Source organism: Dromiciops gliroides, chromosome 1, assembly GCF_019393635.1.
Source record: "Dromiciops gliroides isolate mDroGli1 chromosome 1, mDroGli1.pri, whole genome shotgun sequence".
In the NCBI taxonomy this organism is placed as follows: Eukaryota; Metazoa; Chordata; class Mammalia; order Microbiotheria; family Microbiotheriidae; genus Dromiciops; species Dromiciops gliroides.
The window spans coordinates 349404793-349416979 of NC_057861.1; the positions used below are offsets into that span (position 1 = coordinate 349404793).

General features: G+C 36.4%; 1 protein-coding gene and 1 long non-coding RNA gene across 3 annotated transcripts in view; one reads left to right on the forward strand and one right to left on the reverse strand.

The window, feature by feature from the left end:
• ADCY2 (adenylate cyclase 2) overlaps positions 1-12187 on the forward strand; it is a 544207-nt gene that overhangs the window by 383394 nt on the left and 148626 nt on the right. The gene's annotated exons all lie outside the window — the stretch shown is intronic.
• Positions 5606-10535, reverse strand: LOC122735712. The gene is made up of 3 exons (XR_006354143.1): positions 10404-10535; positions 9719-9863; positions 5606-5781 (listed from the first exon to the last, which is right to left on the reverse strand). It is a non-coding gene; the product is annotated as an uncharacterized LOC122735712 (long non-coding RNA).

Sequence of the window (12187 nt, forward strand, 5' to 3'; positions counted from 1 at the left end):
CTAAATTATCTCTGGTTGGAAGACTGTGTCTCTCTGTCTCTTTGCAGATTCTGTAGTTTCAGAATTCATCCAGAGACCTGATTTAATGTAGTTTTTGAGGGAACTGAAGGAGAGCTCAGGCAACTTGCTGGCTTCTCTCTGCTATCTTGGCCCTGCCTCCTGAAATTATTTTTAATAAAGTCCTTGAAAAATGTGTTCTTACCACATTTTTTTAACAGTGGTATCTTTATTGCACAATTGGCTCCTTCTTCTGATTTATCTTAAGAGAAATGTTTTATGTTTAGGTAAGCTGCAATAAAATTAGTATGATCTATCCTTTATAATTCATCTTTCTTCCATAGAATGATTTTTGTTCTGTAGAAATGGGTAATAAATCTCTTGTATGTTGCATCAGTACCCAAGCAACCAAGTTACCATTTATTTCTTTGCTTTTCCTCCCATGCAGGCCTCCAGGCCTCATATTTTAAGAAATCTATTCACAACGTGTGTCTTAGAGGCATGAGAAGAGATTTGATAGAGCAGTCCATTGGTGTACTGATAAGCAAACATTTGAACATAATTTTCACTACAAAAAGAGACTTTAGTCTACTTTTCAGCATCAGCTATTCATTCATACAATCACAAGAAAAACAATTTAAAAAAGAATAATCACCCAAGACTTCAGAATTATATTCACATGAGAAATATTTAAAGGGTTTTATAAAAAAAAGCCCTTAACATGTGCTTGTAAACAACAAATTAGATATTATCGATTGCTTCTCATATGATTTTCATTTCATATAAGAGTGTTAAAGATTATATTTTACCTACTTCTTGGTGTAGTCTTAGGTATCTCTATGAGCTTCAATTCTCTTACCCATCAAAGTGGAGCTAAGATGATCTCAAATTTTCTTCCAACTCTAACATTCCATTCCATATATCCTATAAACTAGGTTAACTTTGATGCAAGGTCTCATGGATGATGATTAGAATTTTGTTGAAAAGAAAAACAAAAAAAATTGTCGTAAATACAAAAACCTCTTAAATAACCAAATAAAATGAGCATAGCACTGGCGATCTACCTCTTATAATAAACTACATTTTTATAGCAAGAAAAAATGCATTGAAGTATGGGAATAATGCTGATATCTATGAGTCAATTTAATGACAAGTTGATTTGCCAAATAGTCTCCTCAGGAAATATGTCCAAAGTACTTTTTTCCAGCTGAAAAATACTATGACCTAAATTCCAAATTTGGAACTCACATCTAGAATGTTAAGAATATAAATCAGTTGGCTGCTTTCAGATAATTTGGCAGAGTACACAGCTACATTAGTAAAAATCTGAAATATTCATGATAGTATTAACCTTGTCATACTGCTAATTTAGTAGAAATGTCTCCTGTGTACCATAATACTATGTTATTCATTTGAAGCATAGTACTTCCAAGGGGAAGAAAAGTTACAAGGAAATCCCTTATCCTGACAGTAACTCCAAACTCTCCAAATTCACAGTTTAAAGTGTTTTAATACTGAATGGTCATTGTGTGCTTTGTTGACTCAAACAATCAATGTAGCAGCCCAGGAGTGGTGTTTTGTTTTTGTTTCTGTTTCTGTTTGTGTTTGGGGGGCGGGGTAGAGAAGAAAGTAATGGGGGTTAAGTGACTTGGCCAGGGTCACACAGTTAGTGTCAAGTGTCTGAGGTGGAATTTGAATCGGATCCTCCTGACTCCAGGATTGGTGTTCTATACACTGCACCACCCAGTTGCCCCCAGCCAGGAGTGTTGAAGACTCACAGAAAACAGAATTCAGAGACAGTGATCTCTCTGGCTAATACCTCATAGTTCAGCTACTAGGAAATTAAGGAAGTGTTATCTATATATTATCCTCTTTTAAAATAAACAACTTTTATTTCTATCTTATTATTATCATTACCATCCTCATTATTACCTTTTCTTAGGGATTTTATTGATATAGGCTATTTCCAGTGAGGAAGTCCCCTCTACCAATGTATCTCAGCCCTTACTCTGAAATTGCATTCTTGGAGACTGGGCACTGACAAATTAAAAGACTTCCCAGAGTCACACAGCTGCACAGCCAATATATGTCAGAAATGTGACTTGAATCCAGGTGTTCCTGACTCCAGGGCCAGCTCTGAAACCATCATGTCACTATTATCAGTTGACAGTTCTGTAATACTTAATGGTTTACAAAACACTTGGTTTACAAAATGTTTGCAAAACACATCCATCCTTTCATTTGATCCCTTTAAAAAATAAGGGAAAGGGAGACCATGAACATGACCTCCATCTTATAGATTAAGAAACCAAGTCATGAAGATATTTCATGACTTGGATCTGGACCAAGCCTCTGGCATAGTGAACAGACATGGGAGGCAAGCAGTTTGCCACATAAGTTAGCCACAAGTTCAAGAGAGAATTGGGGAGCTCACTCCTAGCAAATGAAAAGGGGCAGGGAATTTTCCAGTGAAAATTTCCTGAAAAATGCAAAAATTGCACAATATTTGTATTTCTGCCTATGTCAAAGTAAAGTTATGTATGCACAAAAAGGCCAGTTGGTTTCCTGAGAACACCAGAATCTGCAGGACTGGAAAAATGTCTCTTTAGTCTCCTTTTAATACCTCCAAAGGAAAAGAAAAGAGCAGAAAAGCCTGTTTTGGGAGGTTGAAGGGTAGAAGAAAATGACATAGAAGCCAGATAGGAGGACCCCTGGACTTTTAGAAGATTTATAAAAGATATGAGGTTCTTCTCATAGTGGCAGGAGCTAGATCCTGTGAGGCTTCACATGTTACATAGATTGGCCATGAAGATCCAAAGGTCCTATTATGAAACAAGGAATCCATACTGATGAGAAGAGATGATAATAATGGTCATGGTGGTGGTGGTGGTGGTAACATACATATTCCATTGTGTAGCAAATGTTTTACAAAGTACCTGGGATATCTTGGTCCTCACCTAAGTACTATACAGTAGGTACTATTATTATCCCCATTGTACAGATGATGAAACTAAAGCTGAAAGAGTTTAAATGACTTGCCTAGTTTCTTATAAGTAGTGAGTATCTGAGGCAGGATTCAAATTCAAGTCTTTTTTACTCCTAAGTCCCACACTCTATTCAATGTGTCACTACAACTTCCAGACCGCTGGAATCTTCTGTCCATGAAGAGCAAAACAGATGATAAACTGCTGACTTACTTAATAATTTCATTCTTTAAAAAGGAAAGGAATCAATAAGGGGGAACTGCTATTTTGGACATGATTTTGATCAACAAGGGGGAACTGGTTGCTAAAGTAGAAATTGTGGAAATATTAAGGGAAAACAATCAGTATATCTTAAAGTTTGTGTTATATAAGGAAGGAAAAGTGGGACTAGTATAGTGTTTACTCTCTGATTGTAAAAAGCTTATGTATGAACTGTGGGCCCCCAATTCTGCAGAAACTATGGAGTTTTAAAGAGTTATAAAGCTGTCAAGAATGAAATTCTGAAGATACACATTGAAATGATTCCTATGAGACAGAAAGATGGGATTCTTAAAAATTGATGTGGATATACAGGGAATTCATCAAATTAACTAATTTTCAAAAACCTATATAGATACAAGAGAGAAGTCAAGGAAGGATGCTTAGGATGAAGAATGGAATGGTCCTATAAGAACAGCACCAGAAACATTGAAGCTTAGAACAGGATGAGGCTGGCAATGGATGAAAAAAGAAGCCATTTTAGCTATTTGGGGAGCACAAAGGAAAAACAATGAAGGTATAGATAGGATCATTATTCAGTGTAGATTGCTTGTTAACAGACAGGAGAGGAAGAAAGCATAGAGCAAAAATAATTCGTAGAAAATTGGAACTCAAGATGAGTAAAAAATCATCAAGCCCACATGAAGTAAATCTCAGACATACCTTATCCTAGGGTATAAAGTCATTCAACCTACAATTACAGAGAAATTCAAAGGTAAATGAGATAACTCAATGATAAACTCATTTCTTTTGAAACCCAAAAGAGTCAGTATGCTAGTGGAAGTTACCAGTGTAAGATTTTTTTTCCCAACTTTGTTAGGGGTAGAAAAGGAAAGAGCTGTAGGACAACAATAATAATAATAACTAACATTTATATAGTTCTTTAAAGTTTTCAAAATGTTTTACAATAACTCTTTTACTTTATTCTCACAACAGTCCTATTATTATCCTCAATTTAACAGTGAAGAAACTGAGGCAAACAGAAGTTAAGTAACTTCTTCAGGGTCACAATAAATGTCTGAAGGGGGCTGGATTTGAATTCAGGTCTTCCTGATTCCAGGTCCAGCATTTTATCCATTGTGCAACCTAGCTTCCTGATATGGGACAAATTGCCACTTATACGGTTGTGGTGATGAGATGTGGTTCACTAAGACTCCAAAGAAAATGGGCAAAAAAAGGATATATCAGTCAGTGACAGAGTAACAACTAAGGTTAGGGGAATGAGGCTTTGTCTGAGGGCACTGACAGGACTTACAATTATTTTGTCATGTAAAAACAATTAAGCTTAGTGCACTGTAAAAATAAGTCATTAAAACTCATAGCTACCAGAAGGCACCCATTTTTCCTAACCCTTGGTGAATTCTTCTCCTGCCTAGCCTTGTTTCACCTGCCAGTGAGCTCCTAAGCAGAGACCTCACCATAAACTATGATCTTAGTCCATGGAAACCAATTCCCCTTCAACATTTGGTGGAACATTTCATGACAATTTGCCCTGTTTATAAAATTTTCTGGATATAACTGTGATGATCACTTTAAATATTCAGTATCAAGACCCTTCCTTCTTTGAGTGTGAGGAAGGTTTTTTCTTAAAGAGCAAGTAAACACTGAGGAAGAGAAATGGTTGAGGAAGTATTCATTCAGCTCTGGTATAGAGAAAATAATACAGCACACATCACTCAGCAAATATTTACTGAATAGTTACTATGAGCAAGGCATAATGCTAGACTCTGTGAAACTACAAATAAGACAGTCTCTGGCCTGAAAACATTATTGTTTAGTAGGAGAAATAAAATGTATACACACATGGATATAATGCAAGGAAATATGAAATGAGTGTCATAACAGTGATCCAAATACGATGCTATACAAATTTAAAAGAAAAAGCAATGTTATCCTGGGGGAATGAGCTAAGGTTTCAATGAGGGCATTAAAAATGGATAAATAGAGTTGATGGAGGAATAGAAGAAATGTAGTTGGCTGGAGAATCAAACATGGGAAGGGAATTAGTGGGTAATAAAAGGGGAAAGGTAAATTAGAGTCAGATTATGGAGGATCAGCCTAAACAGACTATAATTTATTTGGTAGACAACAGAAATAACTGAAGAAAAAATGAAAGTCTTTAAACAGGGCAATGGCCTTATTAGAAGGCAATGTTTATAGTGAATAGAGTCATTCACCTTAAGTCAAGAAGACCTAGATCCAAATGAGATAACAAATCTAAAATACTTTGTAATCTTTAAAGTGCTTTATAAATATTAGTTACTTTATTATTTAAAATCAAAGGGATACAGTAAGAAGACCAATTTAATAGCTGGGCATATATACGTACATATTACATATATAAATATAGTATAAATATAATCAGTCATTCAAGGATAGGGCTGGGGCTTCCCTATCAGTGGTCATCTTCTCTGATGCAGACTATCCCTTGGTATCATTCAGCTCAGACCAGTGGAACCAGGACCTGAAGACCTCTCAAATTCATAAGGTCAACTCCAAGCCTCGACATTTCCACATCATGATCAATTTTCAGTCATCTACTCTGGAAAGGAAACAAAAAGAGGCTGCTTTAGTTCTGGGTTCAAGCTCTCCTGCTTGAATTCACCTTCTCTGTCTGCCACAAGGGAACAGTAGTCTTCAGATGGAGAAAAACCAACCCTCGGCTACCCCTTACCAGAAGTCTCAGAAATAAATGATACCACCTGGAGGGCTGAAGGAAGAGAATCAATGTGCAATCGCTCCCTCTTTAAAGGTCTGCTGAGTCATTGACTCTTTCTACTCAAGGAGAGGGCTCTGTTATTCACTAAGTGCCCTTCAGTACTGAGTCACTGGTAGTAAATAAGGACTTCATCATTCCCAAAGCTCCCAAGCATTGAGCTAGAATACAAGATCAGCTGGAATCGAGAAGAGTGATTCTATGCAACACCAGCTCCACTCTCCCTCTAGTTACATTATGCTATTTTCAGAAAATCACCTGGATTATATCTGGCCCATGTGCCCATATCCCCAATTATGGAAAGTTCTGTGGGATCCTAGGGAGGATTAAACATTGTCCTTTCAACTACCTGCCCTGTGCTTGTACTAAAAGGTCTCAAAAGAACTGTGTGGTACATCTCTTCATGGTCTACATATCAGTTAAAGAGGTCTAGCAGTTCTAGTTTAGACCTTGTAAAGTCCCCAAACTATGAGATGGTAGGGAAGACCCAGGCCTACCAAAGCTGATGGATCTAGAGATCATAATCAACACCAAATATAAAGTTTTGTAAATTCAACAAACAACATTTTTAAAAGCTTATCAAAGCTTTGTCTGATTGATACTTTTAAATGTCCAGTGTTGATCCACACACACACACACACACACACACACAAAATAATTTAAAAAATGAAAAATTGAAATAAAATAAAGAATAGAAGTGAAAAATTGAGAAAAGCAAATGGACAGTTTCCTTTCTCAGGGAAATTCTCATTCCAGATGAGATCTCTGTCCATGTAGGGCTCTCCGCATAGGCATAAGAGATCCAATCTCAATGGAAGGGTAAGACAACCAACTGCCCTATGTGTAAATTCTTCTGGATCCTTTCAGCACACAAGGTAACCCATTCATTTTCCTGAACAAATCCCTTCCCAAGCAAAATATTTTCCTGATGATGTTTAAAGCAAAAGTAGTCTGGGAGTCTCCGCAAAGCATGGGGCATCCCATTTTTCTCCAGTGGATTCCTACCATTTCATAGAGCTATTCAAATGGAGGTTCAAAAAGAAAGATATCAAATTCAGATGGACTTCAAACACGTGTGAAGTTACTATAAAGGAATGAATTACTTGATGTTGATTGGAATCTTCCTGTCAAACACCTCACATCTAATAGTAAGATATCACTGATGGGCCCAGGATACACAACCATCTCTTTTCTCCAATAGGGGGCTCCTCTGCTATGGTTATGGACATGATCGGAACCAGGCTCAGTCCTGGAAGAGAGTGTCACATCTAATGAGACTAGGCATAGTTAAAGTTCATCTCGGTTCTACACTAGCTTCTCAAAGTTCATGTCTACTAGTTAACCAGATCAGTCTTCTCTTGCCAATGGTCATCTTCAGGCAGAAAATTACCATTTTAAAGATCCACCAAAGCACTGCCTCTTGCTGTTCAGTGACCAATAATAGGGTATTGCCTTATCATCTCAAAGTTTAAAAGTATTTAATTATTTACATGATCAGCTAGAATAAACCAGGGGAATTCATGATCTTGTGTGCCCAACTATAGTCATAGTAATTCAGAAGCAGATGGGAATGTTTCATGTACTCAATGGCAACCTCAAATTATATTCAACACTTTAATTCCAATTTTTAGTCTTCTTCCCTAATTTGGAAAATAGTAGTATTATTAGGGGAATTAAATTAAGATATATAAGAGCCAGGATTTTCAGAACAGAGTAGGCTTCTTACTCTCTATTTAGGACAAAAACTATTATCTATCTCTAGAACTCAATTTCATGGTAACTGATTAGTAGCAGTGACCAAACATCAGGGAATTCAACATCAGCCTTTTATACCTTCATTTGACTGGAGGTAGAAGAGCTGAATGATGATGACAGAGTTACAAAATTTTTCTCCTCACTGGCTCAATGAGCTAATGCTTATGCAGCCTTCCATCACTAAGTTAGACTCAATTAGAATGAGGCAGATTTTTAAATTGCCTAATTTCATAGTAATTCTGCTCTTACAAGTGTAATTAGGAAACGGCTCCTAACAGTTCCCCTATTTAGACAGCAAAACCTAATTGTTGGATGGGAAATTAAGATTCCAACCTTGTCCTAGAAGAACTCATACTCCCCTGGGTGATTCCAGAGCTGCCCCTTGCCTTTATGTTGTCAAGAAAAATGGGGGGCAGAGTGAGACATGAATTCCAGGAAAATACAGGGTTGATCACAGTTGTCTGTGAGAAATAATAAAAACGTTATTAAGGTCTGTTTTTAAAAGGGTTTTTTTTAATTGTTTACAAAAGGACATAAAAATGGGTAATGAAGTAAGGCACAGAATAGGAAGTAAATACCAGGGGTCCATTTTTTTTTCTCTAAGCACTCAAACTATTGGAGTCAATACCCATGAAAAGGTAGCATAGAATTCTGCCTCTTGCTTGCCCATTTAGAGGGTACCTCTCATGGTATCCCATGGGTTTGAAGAAAGGCCTGATGATGACAGTACCAAAAGTCTGAAGTTGTGTTGCTGTACTGTTTGTGTTTGTCTGGGCCTGCAGCATCCTGTTCATGCCCCTCTTCTCCTATCCTTCACTCAAAAGATCTTCCAAAACTCCTGCTGTGCTGGAAGAAACTCTAAACTTAGATTCTTCTCTTCCCAAGCTAGGAAGAAGTACAAATCCCAGGGTCTTACATCCATCTTCCATGAGCCTTGACTGTCTGACAGTAATGTTTTTAATAACTGATTTCTAAATACTTTCTTTGATGGTTTTCTCTTTGGGGTTGTGAAAATGCCTTACCATCTCAACTAACTAATGTGTAGTAGCTATTTCACTGGCTTCCTTCCCACATGCCTAGCTATTGCCTAACATTTATGTAGAGAATCAATGGTATAGGGCAAAGTCTATTTAATATTTTCTTCAAATCAATAGGTACCAAAACTCAGTTGGTATTCCAAAGCAACATTTCCTCAGTGAAAATCAAATCCCACTACTGAGTACCAGTTTTCCAATAACTGAATACCTATAGCGGATATTCACCTCATTTCAAAAATATGTAATATACAAAATGAAATTAATAAAATCTACTATAACACTTCCATAAAGTATAACACTCCTTCACAAAAATACACACTGTCACTTGGACACAACTATATACTGGTTCCATGAATCAAGTTCCCTAAATTACCAGTAGGGCTTTCACTGGAAAAATACATATTTCTATATATCCATGTATGTAAACATATACATATATACATACACATGTATATCTTCCATATTACAATGTAGATCTTGAAAAGAAAAAAAAATCTCCATTTAGTAACTGCTTTTAGAGGTAGATTTAACTTGATTCCAGCCTCCACAAATATATTTAAAGATCTTGGACAAAGCCAAAAATATATAATTGGCATCCCACACAAATGCATAATCACAACAATATTTCAATTTAAAGTGGAGATATGGAGACTCTATGTAGTTCATGTCTCCATCCAGTGTATGTCCTACTAGCAAATCAGACAGGAACCTTGAATCAAATATCCAAGTGTCTAGGATAGCTAGATAAATAACAAGTCCTCATACACAAATATATGCAACATACCTGCCTCCCATGTAAAATTTCTGTATTGATGGTAAAAGTGAACAAATTTGAAGAAGACACAAGGGCATGAGGAAACTATCTGTCCTGCAAAGCCAGATAGGGTTGGGAGTAGGGGGTAGAAATTTGGCAGTCCATATTTCATCTCAGGTTATTAATCTCATTAACAAATATGAAGGCTGTCACATACCAGGACTGGCTTCAGTACAAAGTGCTGATTGCTTCCTTCACATGGAATTGGACTCCGTGCATCTGCCCTAAATAGACAGCCTCTTATGACATCCTCTTCCTGTTTGGCTCCCCGATTTCAGAAACTCCAGGCTCCAGTCTTTGCTCTGTGAATTTGAGAAGCATTCAGCAGATTGCTGATCTCCTGCATGACACTGCTGCAAACACTCAAATAGCTCTCACTTCTACCTCATTTTCTCACCTTGTAAAAAGAAAAATCCCCTGAATCCAGGCACACATGTCATGGAATTCAAATCCTCAGAATTCTAGTCAGATATCATGAAAAACTTAACAAAATAGGAAATTCATTTCAACATGATCTTAATGTATGAAGTTAGTGAAATCAAAAGGGGAAGTTCTAGAGAAACAGGTAATGAAGTACTAGAATCAAGCTATAGTTGACCTGAGGGTGAATCCCACCTGCCTCACTTACTAGCTTTATGGCAATGAGAATGTCATTTAACTTCCCTGAACCTCAGTTGGCTTATCTGTCAGATGGGGATGATTAGAACTGCATCATCCATCTCACAAGGTTGTTGTGTGCCTCAAATGAGTTTCTCTGTCTTAAGTGCTCTGCAAATCTTAAAGTGCTATATGGTTAGCTATTATTGTTACTGCTGCTGCTGTTCTAATGGTAATAAAAATACCTTGTAAGTAGCTGGAGATTTTGGTCTAGAACACAAAACAGAGTTTGAGGCTGGAGATGTAGATGTAGGAGTGGTGTAGATAAGGATAATAGCTGAAGCTGTGGGAGGCAGCCAGTCACAGAGGATGGTACTGAAGCTGAAATAGGAGTCCTCTGACCACCTATAAATAGAGAACATAGGCTTTTGGGAAATATGCACTTTTATATATGGTTTTACATATATGCATATTATAAATTTGTTTAGGCATACAGACACACACACACACACACACACACACACACACACACACACTAGAAATGCCACTAGAATATGTTAGGACAAGGACTGTCTTCCACTTCTATGATAGCAGCTAGGTACTATAGTACATAGAAAATAGTAAGTACTTAATAAATGCTGGTTGACATCAACATCTCTCTGGAGAATCAATTATTTTCTATATTACCAATGTGAATTGCATTTTTAAAAACATATACCAAGTCTGATACAAATTCTTATAGAATATATGTATATAATGCCATGGTCCCTTTGATTATTTTAGAAGTGTTGAACCCCATACACAATTGGTATTTAATATATGCCATTTAATTAATTTGAGGATCATTTGACAAGATATTAATAAGGAAAATACTGTCCCTGTTTTTTGTAATTTTCCCTGTTCATTTTTTTTCATTAATTCAACAAGTTTTTGAATGCCTACTATAAAAAAGGAGCTGTGCTAGGCATTATGGAACATATATAGTAGAAGAGTTAGATGGAGTAGTGGGTAAAGTGGTAAAGCTAGAATTAGAAAGACCTGAGTTTTAATCCTTAGATACTTACTGGCTGCTTGTCCCTGGAGAAGTCAATTAACCTTTTTCAGTTGTCTAGCCCATAAAATGGGGATAATAATGTCACCTAACTCACAGAGTTGTGAAGATCAAATGAAAGAGATGCAGAAAGTGCTCTGTGAAACTTAAAGTGTTGTACACAATGCTAGCTATTATTGTTTCTACATGTGTATGTATATATATATGTATGTATTCTGAACATACACAGAATAAGAAGCAGTTTCTTTAAAATTGCAGACAGATTCTCAGATAAAGGTCTCATATCTTAAATATATAAAGAATTTTATCAAATCTATAATAATGCAAGTGATTCCGCAATGAATAAATGGTCAAAGGATTTAACCAAGCAGTTTTTACAATGAAGAAATCAAAACAAATTATAGTCATTTTTAAAAATGTCCTAAATCATTACTGATTAGAGAAATGAAAATTATAAAAATCTTGAGATAAAATCTTACACTCATCAGATTGGCTAAAATGATTGAAAGGGAAAACGACAAATGTTGGAAGGGATGTGAAAGAATTGGGACACTAATTCACTCTTGGCAGAACTGTGAACTAATTCAACCATTTTGGACAGCAATCTGGAATTATGCCCAAAGAGTTATTAAACTTCTTACACTCTTTGACCCAGCAATACCACTACTAGTTCTGTTTCCCAAGATGATTAGGAAAAAGGAAAAGAACCCATATGTTCTAAAATATTTATAGCAGCTTTCTTTGTGGTGTCAAAGAACTGGAAATTTCAAGGATGCCTGTCAATTGGAGAGTGGTTGAACAAGTTGTGGTATTTGATTGTGAAAGAATACTACTATACCATAAGAAATGATGAACTCAATGATCTTAGAAAATCATGGATAAAGTTGCTACCTTTATAGAGATTGTTCTGTAGTTAGTTGATTACTGCTTTTCCTTAGATTGGAATCACTGCTAGTGCTCCATGGATGGATGCTTATT